This window comes from Saimiri boliviensis, chromosome 5 (genome assembly GCF_048565385.1).
Source record: "Saimiri boliviensis isolate mSaiBol1 chromosome 5, mSaiBol1.pri, whole genome shotgun sequence".
Taxonomy (NCBI): Eukaryota; Metazoa; Chordata; class Mammalia; order Primates; family Cebidae; genus Saimiri; species Saimiri boliviensis.
This window is the reverse complement of record NC_133453.1, coordinates 657993-675830: the sequence shown is the minus strand read 5'-3', so window position 1 is coordinate 675830 and position 17838 is coordinate 657993. Positions and strand designations below refer to the sequence as shown.

The window sequence follows — 17838 nt, the reverse complement described above, 5'->3', positions numbered from 1 at the left end:
ACATACCAAATTCCATTTTGCTGGTTAGAATTTGTATTTTAAGTTGATGAAGAGTGGCTTTGGTAACACATAAGAAAATCCTTAGAAACAGTAAATCTGATTTTCTCCTTTTATTTATTTTATTGCATTTTAGGTTTTGGGGTACACGTGAAGAACATGCAAGATTGTTGCATAGATACACACGTGGCAGTGTGATTTGCTGCCTTCTTCCCCATCACCTATATCTGGCATTTCTCCCCATGCTATCTCTCCCCAACTCCCCACCCCGCACTGTCCCTCCCCTATTTCCCCCCAACAGACCCCAGTGTGTAGTGCTCCCCTCACTGTGTCCATGTGTTCTCATTGTTCAACACCCGCCTATGAGTGAGAACATGCGGTGTTTGATTTTCTGCTCTTGTGTCAGTTTGCTGAGAATGATGGTTTCCAGGTTCATCCATGTCCCTACAAAGGACACGAACTCATCGTTTTTGATGGCTGCATAATATTCCATGGTGTATATGTGCCACATTTTCCCTGTCCAGTCTATCATCGATTGGCATTTGGGTTGGTTCCAGGTATTTGCTATTGTAAACAGTGCTGCAGTGAACATTCGTGTGCATTTGTCCTTGTAGTAGAATGATTTATAATCCTTTGGATATATACCCAGTAATGGGATTGCTGGGTCAAATGGAATTTCTATTTCTAGGTCTTTGAGGAATCACCACACTGTCTTCCACAATGGTTGAACTAATTTACACTCCCACCAACAATGTAAAAGTGTTCCTGTTTCTCCACATCCTCTCCAGCGTCTGTTATCTCCAGATTTTTTAATGATCGCCATTCTAACTGGTGTGAGACTGTATCTCAGTGTGGTTTTGATTTGCATTTCTCTGATGACCAGTGATGATGAGCATTTTTTCGTATGTTTGTTGGCCTCCTGTATGTCTTCTTTTGTAAAGTATCTGTTCATATCCTTTGCCCACTTTTGAAGGGGCTTTTTGGTCTTTTTCTTGTAAATCTGTTTTAGTTCTTTGTAAATTCTGGATATCAGCCCTTTGTCAGATGGCTAGATTGCAAAAATTTTTTCCTATTCTGTTGGTTGCCGATTCACTCTAATGACTGTTTATTTTGCTGTACAGAAGCTGTGGAGTTTGATTGGATCCCATTTGTCTATTTTGGCTTTTGTTGCCACTGCTTTTGGTGTTTTGGTCCTGAAGTCCTTGCCTACACCTATGTCCTGAATGGTTTTGCCTAGATTTTCTTCTAGAGTTTTTATGGTGTTAGGTCTTATGCTTAAATCTTTGATCCATCTGGAGTTAATTTTAGTGTAAGGTATCAGGAAGGGGTCCAGTTTCTGCTTTCCGCACATGGCTAGCCAGTTTTCCCAACACCATTTATTAAACAGGGACTCCTTTCCCCATTGCTTGTTTTTGTCAGGTTTGTCAAAGATCAGATGGCTGCAGATGTGTGGCGTTGCCTCCGAGGCCTCTGTTCTGTTCCATTGGTCTGTATCTTTGTTGAATTTCGCCTTTTATTTGAAAAGTGATGTTGTTCCATCTATTGTTTAAAATTGTGATTTAATTTGGTCTTTTTACTCATCTTCTCTTGTGAGAGACTGGCTAAGAGGACTGCTGGAAGGTGCAGACTGGAGCCAGATGGCTTATACCCAGACCTTCCCAGCTTAGCACCAAGTCTCAGCGAGGCCCAGGCCACCTGGATGAGGGGATGCCACTTAGCCTCCATGTGTGTCAGCTTCCTTGTCTTATACGTGGGGGCAATTATAATCCCTCGTTCTCAGACTGCTGGCATGAGGACTGAGCAAACACCACACACAGAGCCTGTCATGCAGGAGGTGTTGTATGGTGTTAACATATAACTTACTTTTCTAGGCCAGTGATAATACAGTTTTTAATTTGAAAGTTCCCTAATGGAAGATTGTACTTCTATTAATATATTAGCAAGAACAATTAAATATACTAAAAATATATGTATATATCAGTATTTAACACTTTTTTTAGATGTATGTGATATGTTAGAAAACATTTTTTGTTTTGCTGCATGTTATTAGCATGAAGGTTCTTTTTAGTTATTTTTTACTTTTTTTTTTTTTTTTTTTTTTGAGAAAGGGTTTTGCTGCGTCATCTAGGCTGGAGTGCAGTGATGCAATCATGGCTTACTGCAGCCTGGACCTCCCGGACTCAAGCGATCCTCTCTCCTAAACACCCTGAGTAGCTGGGATTACAGGCACACACCACCACAGCTGGCTAATTTTTGTATTTTTAGTAGAAACAGAGTTTTGCCATGTTGCCTGGGCTGGGCTCGAGGGATCCTCCCGCCTCAGCCTCCCAAGTGCTGGGATTGTAGGTGTAAGCCACCGTGCCCAGCCAAAAGTTCTTTTTAAAATTATTTATTTTCATATGTAATACACAAATACATTCTTTTTTTCTATTTTTTTTCTGGCTTTAAAGTAACATCTTCAGAAGCTTTTCCTGCTCTTAATGACACAAAAGTAGGGACAAGAGAATGAGTTTAAACTCTGGCAGGAGGTTTATTTATACTTGGGATTTCTTTTGAGGAGTCAAGATGCTACACAGAAAATAACGGGATTATTGAGCTGTGGACCTTATTGCAGAATGCATTGCATGGAGTGGGAAGGAGGGAAGAGGGAACACAGGGGTGGGCCCTTGGTGGGTGGGGCAGTAAAGCTCTGAGCAAGGTGGTCTCTGGCCTTGAGTGTTGTTTGAAGGCAAGTATGGAGGGTGTGAGACGTCAAGGGGACCCAGATACTTTTCTGAATCTCTTATCTGAGGCGGAAGTGAAAGATAATTTCATCAGGGCCATGGTAACTGAAACTGGTAGGACCTGTCTGTCCAACTTCCCACGTCACTTCTATTGCTGGGAAGGAGGTCTGAAGTTGGGCAGCCCTTGAACTCCGAGAGTAGCAGTTCACTGCCCTTTCACCAGCTCTTGGATGACTTTCCTGTAGGAAAAAGTCTGGGAACTTAATTGGGCTCCCAAATCTGTTTTCAGTTGAGTGTTTAGAGGAGTTTCTGCCATGTAGCCATCCTCCAATAAACACATGTATTGCCAGTGTAGCAGGATACAGTCTCTGGAAATGGAATTGTCTCTGCCACTCTAGAGTTTGGTGCCAACATACTGGTATGTTGGGCCTGCCCTAAGTGGGCAGAGTCCCCTCCTGGGGAAGTCCCCCTTGCATAGCCCCACAGAGGCAGGCTTGTCCTGCTTCTTCTTCCTTGCCGCCTTTGGATCAAGGCTGGTTGCCTGACCCAAGCCTGCCATCACTATCTTACTGTCGTTTGTCTACTGGTCTCATTCGTATGCTCTGTCTGCCTCTTGCCTTTACATTGGAACCAAGAGACAGACTGTGGTCAGGTGGTTTTTGCTGTTGGACCTGTGGGCTGAGGCAGATACTTGGCTACAGGGTGTTGGGTGCACTGAGCAGTGAGAACCCTGGCTGGGCGGGTCTGTCTTGGTGAAGACACCACATCCTGGTGCCTGGTTGCTGTCTCCCTGCTCCTGAAATGCAAGTTCTGGGAAGGAACGGCTGTATTGTATCTACTTCAGCACCTCCAGTTTTTGGAACCGGGCCTTGCTGAGTAAACGTGTTGAATGAATGAAATCAAAAGTTAGATTTAGTTAACAGACTTAAAGAATATTTTGAATTTTTCCTTCTATAGCAGTGTTTTCTAACTTCAGAGAGTCAATTTCGTTTTGTTTTGGGGTTTTCTGCGATATGCACATATCTTATCTGTCTTTTTACTAGATTTTTTTTTTCACTTACGTCTTAAGCAGTAGTGTTCTTCCAGGGAGATGTGCTGATACTAAACTTGGAAAGCACTAGCTGCTTCTGGGTTTACGTGGCCAGAAAACACTGACATTGTGTGGTGTTGTGCAGGTCTCACAAGTTGATATTGGAAGTTTACATTTCAGGGGCCTGTTTAACATAGGCCTTTTTAACACTTTTAAAAATATTTATATTTTACTTTGGCGAAAATACTGACCAACTTGGCCTGAAGACCTCAGTGTTGGTGCTCATGGCTATCTATCGATGTAGAATCTGTGGTGGGTAGTTTTATGTATGTCTGCAACAAATAAGCCCTGGCTATCCTCTTTATATTTTTTCAGAAAGTTGAGCTCTGTAAGTCTCCAGTTTTATTCTATCTTCCATCTGCCAGAGTGTGAAAATGAAAATTTATTTTCTATCAAGACAGCCTGCCACAAGAATTGCAAATGATTCTAGAGCAAAAACTGCTGACAGAGAAGCTAGTGGAGGTGATTGAGCACAGGGTTGTATTTTGTTTCTACTCTTTCCTTCTAGATCTAGAAATGCGTACATGTTTATTCTTGCAGTACTTTTCTCTCTAGATCTAGAAACACATGATTGTTTATTCTTACAGCTCTTTCTTTCTAGATCTAGAAATACATACATATTTATTCCTATAGTGCTTTCTCTCCAGATCTAGAAATGCATGCTTGTTTATTGTTGCCACTGGTAAGTCAAGATGATTTGAAGCTAGAAGCTGTTTAGTATATAATAGTTTTAGTGGATAAAATGGAGCTGTTTTAACAGCTTTATAGAGAGATAGTTCACAGCCATACAGTTTACCCATTTGAAGTGTAAAATTCAGTGGTATTTAATATTGAAAGAAATGTACACCTATCACCACAGTTAATTTTAGACCATTTTGATCACCCCACATCTTTTAGCTGTCACCTCCTCAACCTTCATCTCCCTTCCCCTCAGCTCTAAACAAACAGTAATCTGCTTTCTATCTCTATCAATTTTCTTGTTCTGGACATTTCATGTGAATACGATCATATATTATGTAGTCTTTTATGACTGGCTTCTTTCACTTAGTATATGTTTTGAAGGTTCATCTGTGTTGTAACATGTAGCAATACTTCATTCTTTTTCATGGCTGAATAATATTTCATTGTATGGATATACCACATTTTATCTGTTCCTCAGTTGATGGACATTTGGATTGTTTCCGCCTTTTGGCTATTACGTATAATGCTGCTATAAACATTCAGGTACAAGTTTTTATGTAGAAGTATGTTTTCATTTTTGAGAGGATAAAGTTGTCTCTTGGTATCTTAGCAGGAGTGGGTCTAGGACCCTTGAGGATACCAGTATCCACAGGTGTTCAAATCCCTTATATAAAAAATGGAAGGCTGGGCGCGGTGGCTCAAGCCTGTAATCCCAGCACTTTGGGAGGCCAAGGCAGTTGGATCACGAGGTCAAGAGATCGAAACCATCCTGGTCAACATGGTGAAACCCCGTCTCTACTAAAAATACAAAAAATTAGCTGGGCATGGTGGCACGTGCCTGTAATCCCAGCTACTCAGGAGGCTGAGGCAGGAGAATTGCCTGAACCCAGGAGGCGGAGGTTGCGGTAAGCCAAGATCGCGCCATTGCACTCCAGCCTGGGTAGCAAGAGCGAAACTCCGTCTCAAAAAAAAAAAAAAAAAAAAAAAAAGAGTAGTATTTGCATATAACCTATTCACATCCTCTGGTGTACTTTATTTTATTTTTTATTTTTTATTTTTTTGAGATGGAGTCTTGCTCTGTCACTCAAGCTGTAGTGCAATGGCACAACCTTGGCTCACTGCAACCTCTGCCTCGTGGGCTCAAGCGATTCTTTTTTTTGTATTTTTTGTAGAGATTTTCACTATTTAGCCAGGCTGATTTTGAACTCTTGACCTTCAGTGATCCTCCCACTTCAGCCTCCCAAAGTGCTGGGATTACAGGCATGAGCCACCATGCCCAGCCTATTTTTTTTTTCTTTTTTGTTGAGACAGGGTCTTGCTCTGTCACCCAGACTAGAGTGCAGTGGCACAGTCAAGACTCACTGCAGCCTTGACCTCCCCTGACTCAGGTGATCCTCCTGCCTCAGCCTCCTGAGTAGCTGGGTCAATGGTCGTGTACCACCATGCCTGGCTAATCTGTTAAATTTTTGTAGAGGTAGGGTCTCTTCATGTTGCCCAGGTTGGTCTCAAACTCTTGGTCTCAAGCAATCCTCCTGCTTCAGCCTCCCAGAGTGCTGGGATTACAGGTATGAGAACCACACCTAGCCATAAACAAACTTGTAAACTGATTTTTGATGAGGAGAAATCTGTATGATTTATTCAGGGTTGAGCCCTATTTGTTGATATTGACTTCAATTATGTTTTATTTTAAGCCACTTTTGACATTTATTAATGGGATATTTAGCTAATCAAAGGTCAGTAACTAGGTTTTTTTTTTTTATCTAGTAAAGCCTTGATTTGTTTTTAGTTGATAAAATTAATTCTGTGGTTTTGGACATAGAAATTTGGCCTCATCTCTAAAGAATCTTGTTTTTGAGCCATTAATTTGTTTTAAAACCATCTGAAAGTTGTGTGTCAACTTGCCTTGTCTTGTGTGCTAACTCATGGAGTAGAAATACTCTCAGCTCCAAGCCACACCAGCTGTGAAAGTGTCTAACTCCATTGCTGGATGCAGTGGAAGGAGAGGTGAGGTACATAATTGAGACCCCATTCTAGAAAGTCTTCCCAGGCTCTTTAGAGGGCAAGATGTCTAGAACAATTACACTCTCATTAGTTCATAATTCACTCTTAGGTTTAGGAGTTAATGTGATTGAAAGCTTGTATTATGGAGAAGAGATACTTAAAGATTTAAAGAACTGTCTGGGATGCAGTTTAGAGGTGTAAGGCCTTGCCCCTGGCAGCAAATGTCCTTCGTGTTTGCTGACAAGTGGGGATTGCATCTAATGAGCACGAGGGTTTTCTTTATTATTGTTCATCTACTTTCTCATGTTCCCCTTTTCTTTAACATATAGTTTTTAGGGTAGACTTTCTTTTTCTTTCTTTTTTTCTTTAGAATTGCAGAGACTTTAGGTTAAATATGTGACAAGTAGGAAGACAAATTCTCAGTCATGAAGTTCCATGCTAGAAGACTTTAACTTGCTATTTCAGTAAAAACTTAATGTTTTCATTCTGGTAGGAAGAAATAGTCAAAATTCCAGTAAGTATTGTAGCCAGATGTTTGTCATTGCTCCACATGAACATCCTAAATATGGCGAATAAACTGCCTTAGAACTTATTTTGGTCTGACCTCAAAAGAAAAAGTTAGTAACTCAGCTTCTGAAATTTGGGGATAGAAGAGGTTTTATACAAAAGCTCTTATGTATTTTTGGGATACCAAGCTATTATGTGACTCTGCCCTAGCTTTTAAAACCTATTATTTTGTCTTGGAAAGTTGATCTGTTCCTTTGACCCTGATGCTCAAGAATGTGGTAGGGTGGTGCACAGCAGAGACGTGGACATTTTTATTCTTAGTTACCCAGTGGTGATGTTGGCACTCCCAGAGCCAGGTCCCTCACCAAGCCCTAACACACATACACAAGCAAGGTTGGTATATCACAGTCTGTGTTAGATTACACAGCAGGGATGACTGATAAAGAAGTTAGGCCACCAAATGGCAAAGAATTAGGGATATGTCATCCTATTGACCCCTGTACCAGTGAAAACCCCATGACAGTGGTTATGTAGCAGAGAATAACCAAGTTATTTCAGGATCTCAGCAGAGGTTGTGGAAGTGAAACTTGCTGACTGGGTCACCTGGACTTGAACACCATTACTTGAGCACCAGAGAGTTCTAGCACCTGATGTGGTTGGTCGCATATCGGGTGACACAGGGAGTGGCCAACTCACCTGAGCTGTGAGCCCCGACTCAGAAACCCCTTCATCTGCTCGTACCCATGTAACTCTCCCATTTTTGATCAGGAAAGAATTTGATTCTGTTGTTGTTTGCGGGAGGCCAGAAAAGCTGAGCATGTACAGGTTGAGTATCCCTTATCTGACATGCTTGGGACTAGAAGAGTTTTGGATTTGTTTGTTTTTTAATGAGACAAAGTCTCGCTTCTTTGCCCAGGCTGGAGTGCAGTGGTGTGATCTCCGATCACTGCAACCTCCACCTCCTGGGTTCAAGCACTTCTCCTGTCTCAGCCTCACAAGTAGCTGGGATTACAGGCACTTAGCACCATGCCCGGCTAATTTTTTGTATTTTTAGTAGAAACAGGGTTTCACAGTGTTGGTCAGGCTGATCTTGAACTCCTGACCTCAGGTGATCCACCCACCTCAGCCTCCCAAAGTGGTGGGATTACAGGCGTGAGCCACTGTGCCCGGCCAAGTTTTGGATTTTCTTCAGATTTTGAAATATTTGCATTATGCTTATTAATAAGTCCAGCATCCCTAATCTGAAAATCCAAAATCTGAATTGCTCCATGAGCATTTCCTTTGAACATCCTGTTGGCACTAAAATATTTTGAATTTTGGAGCATTTCAAATTTTTATATTAGGGATGCCAAACCCATACTATATTTTACTTGACTGCCTCTGAATTGTCATTAACCTTCAGTTCTTCTCATCCCTCCCCTGAAACTTCAAATGCCTGCATTCTTGACCCAACTCCCCGAAGAGGTCAGAGCCAGTAGGAGGAGAGGGTGGGTAGGGCATGTTGAACGTGCCCTGCCTCCACTGAGCAGGCTCTTCTGGGTCTCCATGACCAGCATACTCATCCCCACTCTGTAGCTGGCTTCTATCTGGGGCAAGTTAGGACCAGGTTTTAAATCTCAACCCTTACCCCATGATCGAGTGTGGACATGGGTCTTTTCCAGGGCTGGAGATTAGGAGAAGGGATTCTTTGAAACAGTTTGGTCAGGTGCCCCACCTGGACCTGTGGCTAGAGGATAGGGTGCCATGAATGCCCATCTAATCCTGCTGAGGCCATGTAGATTGCAGGCCAGGGCAGGCCCCAGAGGACAGAAGGGCCCACAGTTCTCCTCTGCAGACCTTCCCTCAGCTGCCCAGGACACACCTCCTGGTCACATAGTACTTTCAGAAATGCCTGACATTGTTGGCCTGTTCTGCTTGGCCACACTGAAATGTCTAGCTCCGGATGGTTCTGCTGCTTCCCACATATCCTAGAATTCACTTTTGTTCCTGTTGGTGAGTATTAAGCTTGTTCCCCGTGCTTGGATGTGACCAGCTGTATAGCTGCATTCTCCTGGGTGTCATCACATGCACGTGTGTGAATCAGTCCTCACTAGATGCTGTGACACTGCTCTGAAAAGTGGCCATGCCATCTTACATCTCCTTCCCCCACACAGGCCCATCCTAGGGGATTGCCTCGTGCTTCTGGTGTTCTGTCAGTCCCTTTGTTCTCTGTGTCCCTTTCCCTACTCTGGAAACCCCACTCTGCTCTGGGCCCTGTACCTGGCCTACTGTGGGCTGTAAGTGGCACCACTCCTGGCCTGTTGATTGCTGCCACCAGCCACTTTGTCCTGGGGTTCTGCTCCTCTCTAGTGCCCACAGCCTTTTAGACTCAGCTGTACCCCAGCCTGCTGCTCTGTGTTGTATTGTTCGGAAATGCCTCAGGGTGCTCTAGGCAGAATTGAGGACTGCTGACTTTGAGAAGAGTTCACAGGCTCTGGAGTGTGGGCCTCCCGCCTGAGGCCCCATCAGCCTGCCTTTCCATCAGGTACCTTCCGCTGATGCTATTTCTTTCTCACCCTCATTTCTTGCCCTCCATTCAGTCCTGGAACAAAACAGGCCTCAGAGCCTTCTTTTCCACAGCTAGAAGGTGCGGTGCTTTTCAAGGTTCTGTTGGCATTTCATTTCTAGGGAGCATTTTTCGGTCATATCAGCATCACATAAAGAAGCTAATTCTACATTATTGATCTTTTTTAGAGACGGGTTTTACTGTGTTGCCCAGGCTGGTTGTGAACTCCTAGGCTCAGGCAGTCTGCCCACCTCGGCTTCCCAAAGTGCTGGGATAACAGGCGTGAGCCACCACGGCTGGCCCGTTATTGATCATTTTTAGGTATAGAAAGTAATCAGGAATCTTCAGAGATCTGATGGTGGAATTATAGTTATCTCTGTTCTTTGAAAGAGTGCATTCTGCTTTTTTACCTTACAGAGTGTTAAATGTGTATTTTTTAAGTTACATGATTATTTCATAAACTATGTGGTCACAGTGGTTGACACTTGCACTGCAACACCTCAGCTTTCTGGGGATGAAGCCGCCCCGATGAGGCCCCCCAAGTCCTTTCCTGCATGTCGGTCAGAGGCTCATGGGATCACATTAGATGGCCCCCATCTGGCATGTTTGGGGATCAGCAAGAGACCATGCGGTGGAAATGGAGCAGGTGGCATCTGGGCAGGCTTCTGCTTACCTGGAAGGGAATGGAACTCCACCCAGGATGTGATGACTTGGTCCAGAGCCAGGCCAGGGCAAGAGTGGAGCCTTTGGGTGGCATTGCAGTGACCCAGGACATGGCTTGGGTAGTAGGCAACAGGGGAGGTGGTGAGAACCGGTTGCATCCTGGAGAAATTTTGAAAGTGGAGCCTGCAGAATTTTCTGATGCTGATGTGGAGGATCAGAATCCCAGGAGCCAAAATGGCACGAGGTCTGGGCCTGAGCTCCCATGTCCTGCACTAGGGGGAGAGCTGCTTTGGTTTGGGGTCATGTGGAGTTTGAGAGGCTCCTTAAGCATCTGAGTGAAGGGTTCTCAGGCACTGGGCTTGGTGAGAAGGAAGGTTGCTGCTGTGTCCTCAAGAAATGTGAGCTCTTTTCAGTGCGCTAGGTGCAAGGGGCCATTGCTGTGACCTTCCAGAAGGTGCTAACATTGCCCTTCTGTGAAGCCACCGCTGTTATCACAATAGGTCATGGTGAGTGCCAGGTGTCAGAATATGAACATGTAGGTCATATCATCCATTTAACTCCTCTAGACATTTTTTGCACTTGTTTATGGACTTTTATATATACACACCCCATCTGTATCACTACTTTTGTCCTTTTGGTTACTTAAGTACTGAGAAGAATTAGCTTCCCATTGTGAATGTGCATATATATATTTCTCTTTTGACCTCCTGTAATTTTTATTTTATGAATGTCAACACTATGGTTATTTGTACAGAGATTATATATAACTGTTATATCTTAATGGGCATAATGTTACTGAGCAAAAGGCCTGGCTGCCTGACACGCATATGGCACCAGCTTGTTTTGATTTGATTTTTTTAGAGACGGGGTCTCGCTCCGTCACCCAGACCGGAATCCGTTCGCATAATCATAACTCACTGCAGCCTTGAACTCCGAGGCTTAAGTGACCCACCCATCTCAGCCTTCCAAGTACCTGGGACTACAGGTGTGCCCCACCACACCCAGCCAATTAAAAAATAATCTTAAAACATGTTTTGACATGGGGTCCCACTATTATTACTCAGGCTGGCTTCAAACTCCCGGCCCCAAGTTATCCCCGGCCTGATTCTCCTGGGTACCTGGGATTACAGGCACGAGTCATTGCACCCCGCTCAGCACTGGATTCTAAGAAAAGAAAAGCTTCATTGCCAGTCAACCAACAAGGAGACAGGAGGCCAGCTCAGATCTGTCTTCCCATTCTGTCTGTAAGACAGTTTATTTAAGGGAGAGATCTTGGGGGAAGCATTTAAAGATTGGTTAGTGATTGTCAAAGGGAAAGGGGAGGTTTGGAAAGTCCCCTGGGCACGTGCAGCTATCTCTTCATGCTTCCTCATGCGTTGCATGTGCAAATTCATGGCAAGTGAGTATGAAACGTGAAGAAATTTCAGCTGTGATGTCGGCAAGCTCCTTCTGCACAGACTCCGGTTGGTCACCTTGGTTCCCACCAATTTCAGCCAGGTTTGTTATCTTACAAGCAGAGGGAGTTTCAGCAAGCTGCTTTTTTCTTACCTGCCATCCTGTAACTCAAGCATTCCTGTTAGTCACTGGTTTCTTTAACTGTTTGGGGCATGGGTTCAATAACACTTTTTCCTCTAAAGTGTCCTTTTTTTGAATCACTTAGTGCCTTTTTGGCCTAAATTCAACCATGTAACCAAGGTCCCCTTGCTTTTTGTTGTTGTTTTTTATTTTAAATATGCTTGGGATACCCATGCCATTCTTTCATCAGCCTTTCTGAATCGTTTAAACGAGAGAGAAAGAGAGAGAGATTAACTGATTACTGTAGATCTAGGAATAAGTGTGTTTTTACGTACAACCTAATGGCTAATATTGAGTGTTCACCACATTCTAGTTGCTCTTCTTTTTTTTTTTTTTTTTTTTTGAGGGGGGACAGAGTGTCACTCTTGTTACCCAGGCTGGAGTGCAATGGCGCGATCTCGGCTCACCGCAACCTCCACCTCCTGGGTTCAGGCAATTCTCCTGCCTCAGCCTCCTGAGTAGCTGGGATTACAGGCATCCGCCACCAGGCCCAGCTAATTTTTGTATTTTTAGTAGAGACGGGGTTTCACCATGTTGGCCAGGATGGTCTCGATCTCTCGACCTCGTGATCCACCTGCCTCGGCCTCCCAAAGTGCTGGGATTACAGGCGTGAGCCACCGCGCCCGGCATTCTAGTTGTTCTTCTAAAACATCTTGTATGCATTATTTTATTTGGTCTTCTCTGTTAGCACTGTTATTCTTTTTTATACTTGGGAAAACTGAGGTACAAAGATTTTTCGAAAAACTTACCCAGTAGTAGAGGTTCTAGCCAGAGCAATTAGGAAAAAAGAAAAGGAGGAAGAAGAAAAGAAAAGAGAGGGAGGACATCCACACTGGAAAGGAGGTGAGACTGTTCGCAGAAGACATTACCTTATATATAGAAAATCTTAAGACACCTGCCTTAAAAAAAAAACCTGTTAGAACTAATAAACAATTTCAGGAAGGTTGCAGGATACAAGATAGATTGTATTTCTATACACCAGCAATGAACCATTCCAAAATAAAATTAACAAAATTGTTTTATTTACAATGGTATTAAAAATAATAAAATACTTTGGATTAAATTTAACAAAAGAACCTTAAAACTTCTCCACTGAAAATTATTAAAGTATTGAAAAAAAATCAAAGGTAATCTAAATAAGTTGAAAGACAGACAGTGTTCATGGATCAGAAAACTTAATATTGTTAACATGGCAGTGCTCTCAAACTGCTCTGCAGATTCAGTGTGATTGCCATCAAAATTCCAGCTAGCTTTCTAGTAGAAATTGACAGTGGATCTTAAAATGTATTTAGAAGTGCAGGGGATAGCCAAAACTTAAAATAGCCAAAAACAATCTCACAAAAGAAGAAAGTTGGAGGACTTACACTTTTCTGTAGCAAAATTTACTATAAAGCTGCAGTAATCAAGGCAATGTGGTATGACATAAGGATAGACTTACAGACCAGTGAAACAGACTTGAGAGTCCACAAATAAGCCCTTACATTTATGTTCAGTTGATATTTTCAAAAAGAATGTCAAGACAATTCAATGGGAGAACTAATGGTCTTCAACAAATGGTGCCTAGACAAGTGAATATCCACAGGCAAAGTATGAATTTGGATCCTTACTTCACACCATATTCAAAAGCTAATTTAAAATGGATCAGTAATGTAAATATCAGAGTTGAGACTCCCAAACCCTTAGAAGAAAACCTAAGTGACAAAAGAAAAAATAAATTGGTCTTCATTAAAAAAAATTTGTGCTACAACTGATGCTATTAAGAAACTAAAAATAATGAGAGAAAATATTTGCAAAAGATATAGCTGACAAGGAACTTATATCTAGAATATACTTTTTAAAATAATTCTTATAGCCTGGCAACATAACAAGGTCCCATCACTACAAAAAAAACCAAAAAAATTAACCAGGTATGGTGGTACATGCCTAGAGTCCTAGCTACTTGGGAGGCTGAGGTGGGAGCATTGCTTGAGCCCAGGAAATCAGGGCTGCAGTGAGCTGTTATCATGCCACTCTGCTCCAGCTTGGGTAGCAGAGTGAGACCCTGTCTCAAAAAATAATAAAAAAATGACTCTAATGCCATGGACTGGGTGTGTGTGTCCTCCCCAAAGTTGTATATTGAAACTTTACCCCCAATATGATGGTATTTGCAGATGGGACTTTGGGGTGATTAGGTCACGAGGCTGGAGCCCTCACAAATTGGATTAGTGCCCTTATAAGAATAGACATGAGGTTGAGTGAGGTGGCTCATGCCTGTAATCCCACCACTTTGGGAGGCCATGGTGGGCAGATCATTTGAGGTCAGGAGTTCAAAACCAGCGTGGCTAACATGGTGAAGCCTTGTCTCCAGTAAAAATACAAAAATTAGCTGGACATGGTGGCGAGTGCCTGTTATTCCTGCTACCTGGGAGGCCGAGGCAGAATTGCTTGAACCCGGGAGGCAGAGGTTGCAGTGAGCCAAGGTTGTGCCAGTGCACTCCAGCCTGGATGACAGAGCAAGACTTTGTCTTGAAAAACAACAACAACAACAACAACAACAGCAGCAAACAAAAACTCTTTGGACTTAGAAGAATAAGAGACATAAGGGAATTTTCTTCCTGTCTCTCTGCTCTATTTCATTTGTGAATACAAGAAAATGCTCATCTGTAAACCAAGCCTCATACCCTCACCAGAAACTCTTTAGTTCCATCTTAACCACAGACTTCCAGCCTCCAGAACTGTGAGAAATAAATGTTTTTTTTTTTTTTACTAAAAACCACCCAGTCTATGGTGTATTTGTTATAGCAGCCTGAACCAACTAAGACATCTTATAACTCAGTAAGACAATTCAATTTAAAATCTTACTCAGGGTTACACAGGAGCTCAAGAATTCTCACCCAGGTGATCCACTTCCTTCGAGTAACTAACTGCTGTCTTTCCTTCTGTTGCTAGAGCTCCAGTATTGTAATTTTCTGCTCTTGTATTACAGAGGCAATTGCTTTATTAAATAGTTTTTAATATCATGGTGAAATTTTGGTCACAGTTTTCATCTCTATGAGGCAACAATTTTTTGCTGAGTGTTCATCTGATTTTTTTTTCTATTTCTTTTTTATCTTGAATACCTTTGAATATTTGTAGCGCTTAGTCTATTTTGATCACCCATCTTTGAAGCAGGTAAGTTATTCACAGGTTGGCTCTTTTAAGGAGGTTCTCTTGGGGACTGGCTGGTCATAGACTAGTTGAAATGTAAAGTTGATGCCATGGCTTGAGGTTGGTGTGTGGGTTCAGATTTGACTTGCTTAAGACGACTTCTTTAGTCTGTCACCTCTGCTCTTCCCAGCCAAACTGGGCCCACACTTGGACCCTGCTACTTAAATCTCTACCCATCCTTACTCTTACAAGCAAGGGACTTAAGTTTTGCGTCTCAACGTGCCCTTCACCTTTGATAAGTGTTCTTGGCGCTTCTGCTGAAGTTGGCCCCGTGGCATTATGCTTGTGCCCCCAGACAGATGTCCACACCCCTCGCGCTGTCCCTATTGCTGGTGGTGCTCTTCCCCGCAATTTTGCGATGCACAATTTGAGATTTTCCAGGTTTTGCTGAAAATAAAGTTCACGTTTTTGTGTCTTTACCTTTTTGATTTTGAGCAAGTCCAGCAAATGACTAACGAGATGACAGCTGACACTGCCATCTTCAGGACGGGCGTCACCGAGTGTCTCCTGGGTTATCACACCCCAGCATCTGCTACAGCCCCTCTCCTGGGTTCCTCTAGACACGTTTGTGATTCCTGAGTTTGCATTTTCTTTCATCATTTTTATCTCTAGAAGAATGCATCTCTTTATTTTTCCACACCAGTGATTCAGATTCAGGTCTTGGCCATCTGTTGTTTCGGTCTCCTGTTGGGGTTTGGTTTCTGGAGTCAACCCTTTTCATTAATTAACTGGATTCTTTTTCCAGTCTCCTCTCATTTTATGAATACCTTTACCTCTAACACTGACCTTCTTGAGAATCTTAAACTTTTTTGTTTAATTCTAATTTCTCATTTTTATTTTTATACAAATGCAGTAGTTATACATAGGATCTTATTTTTTTAGATTATGTTTTCTTTGGTATACCATGTTTACTCATTCTTTGGTGGCTAATTTCTCTGCTTTTCAGGTAGGTCTCTATAGTTCAAGAGTTTGGTTTAAATGTCTTAACCATTCTTAGTGTCTGTGTATTTTTGCAAATGAGGTTCAGGTTAATCAATAATGGTCTTGTTGGCCTTTTTTAAAGGCTGCTATTTGATTTCCCAGGCAGGCTTCCCTTCTGAAAATGACAGCCACCTGGCCACAGGACCGTGGGCGTGAACTGCGTCCTGGCCATAATGAGTGGGTGGGGACGCTGACAGGCACATTTCCTTTTGTGTGTGAGTTTTCACAAGTACACACAAGTAAGGACAGGCAAGCTACTGGAACCTCTTTTGGTTGATGAAGAAGAAAGAAAGGAATTGCTTAAGAGCCTGCGTTGAGAGATTTTATTGCTGAACTGAGCTACTCTTCCGTTTTGCTTTTTCCCAGATACAAAGTGAAAGGCACAAAAGAAGAAAATAATTAAATGTTGTGTGCCCAACTCCTAAAACAAGCCAGTTAGTAGCAGTTTTCTTCTTTGGCTGCTGATGTTCGTGGTACACTGTCTGTGACTGTGTTGGGGAAATGGGGTTGTGTAGTGAAACGGAGCCTCCTTCACCTTGGGGTGTGTCCTTGATGTGCCCTTGCTTGGGTGGAGGAAGACTTTAACAGACGTGAAAAACTAATCAGTGAGTGTTCTACATGGCAATCCCCTCCACACTTCTACTGGGCTCTCTGTTAGGACGCTTATTGAAGATTCTGTGTTCTCAGGCCCACCTTCCCCTACTCCTGAGAGCACTGGAAGGCACAGTTTTCTTTTTCTTTTTTGAAACGGAGTCTAGCTCTGTCACCCAGCCTGGAGTACAGTGGCGCAGTCTTGGCTTCCTGAAACCTCCGCCTCCTGGGTTCAAGCGATTCTTCTGCCTCAGCCTCCTGAGTAGCTGGAATTACAGGCACACACCACCACACCTGGCTAATTTTTGTATTTTTAGTAGAGACAAGATTTCACCATAGTGGCCAGGCTGGTCTCGAATTCTTGACCTCGTGATTCTCCCACCTCGGCTTTCCAAAGTGCTGGGATTACAGGCATGAGCCACCACGCCCAGCCAAAGGCACAGTTTTCTTCTCCTGATGAATTTGGGAATTCAGTTCACTAACTAGCAGAATAGATGCCAAGTGAATCTCTATTTAATGATTATACTTCCAGTTTTCAGCCTCATCTCATGCAGAGCTTCAGGTGCCACTACATTGCAGTAGTTAGGAGGACCACTGTGCATTTGGCTTTTTTTCCCCCCACTCTTGAGGAATAACCCTTTTTTTCCAAGCTCAAGATGTTAAAGCTGTATAGTCATTTTCCAGAATATACCCATTGAGTCATTCAAGGTCCTGTCAGGAGACAGAAACTGTACCAGTAATTTGAACTGGGAAATTTAATAGAAATAATGATTAACCAGCAACAGAGGATTAACTACTAAGATGGGAGGGAAATGGTAAAGAATACAGGGCCAGGAGATGTGATGAGCAGCTGCCACCCCAGGGCTGAGGGAAGAAATACACAAGAAGCAGCAAACTTGAAAGAGGCCCCCTCCCAGAAGACTGAGGTGCAGACCCATTAGATGGTGAAGTTCACAAGGTGTCTGGGAACTGGCTGGCAGGGAGGAAACTGTCCACCAGTGGGACTGGAGTGCCAGTGAAACTCACAAGATGGTGTGAGCCACTGGCTCTCCTGCAGACAGCTAGCAAGAAAGCCAAAGCCCCAGAAGTGAGGAGAGAAGGCCCTTCTTGTCTTATCTTCTCAGAGCCCTCTACTGGCAGAGCCAGCTGATGTGGAAGGAATGTCTACCGGGTACTGCTCCTGTGTCACAAAGCAGGGTAAAGAAGGGTGGGTTTGGAATGGAAAGGCAATAAATAGGTAACTGAGTCACCAGTATTAACAGCTCCCAATTGGGGAATTTCATGTTGTACCGTTTCCT

At 43.0% G+C, this 17838-nt stretch overlaps 1 protein-coding gene across 12 annotated transcripts in view; it reads left to right on the top strand.

Moving 5' to 3' along the window:
• The window catches only part of FARP2 (FERM, ARH/RhoGEF and pleckstrin domain protein 2), a 145325-nt gene that overhangs the window by 24564 nt on the left and 102923 nt on the right, over positions 1-17838 (top strand). The window lies entirely within an intron of this gene.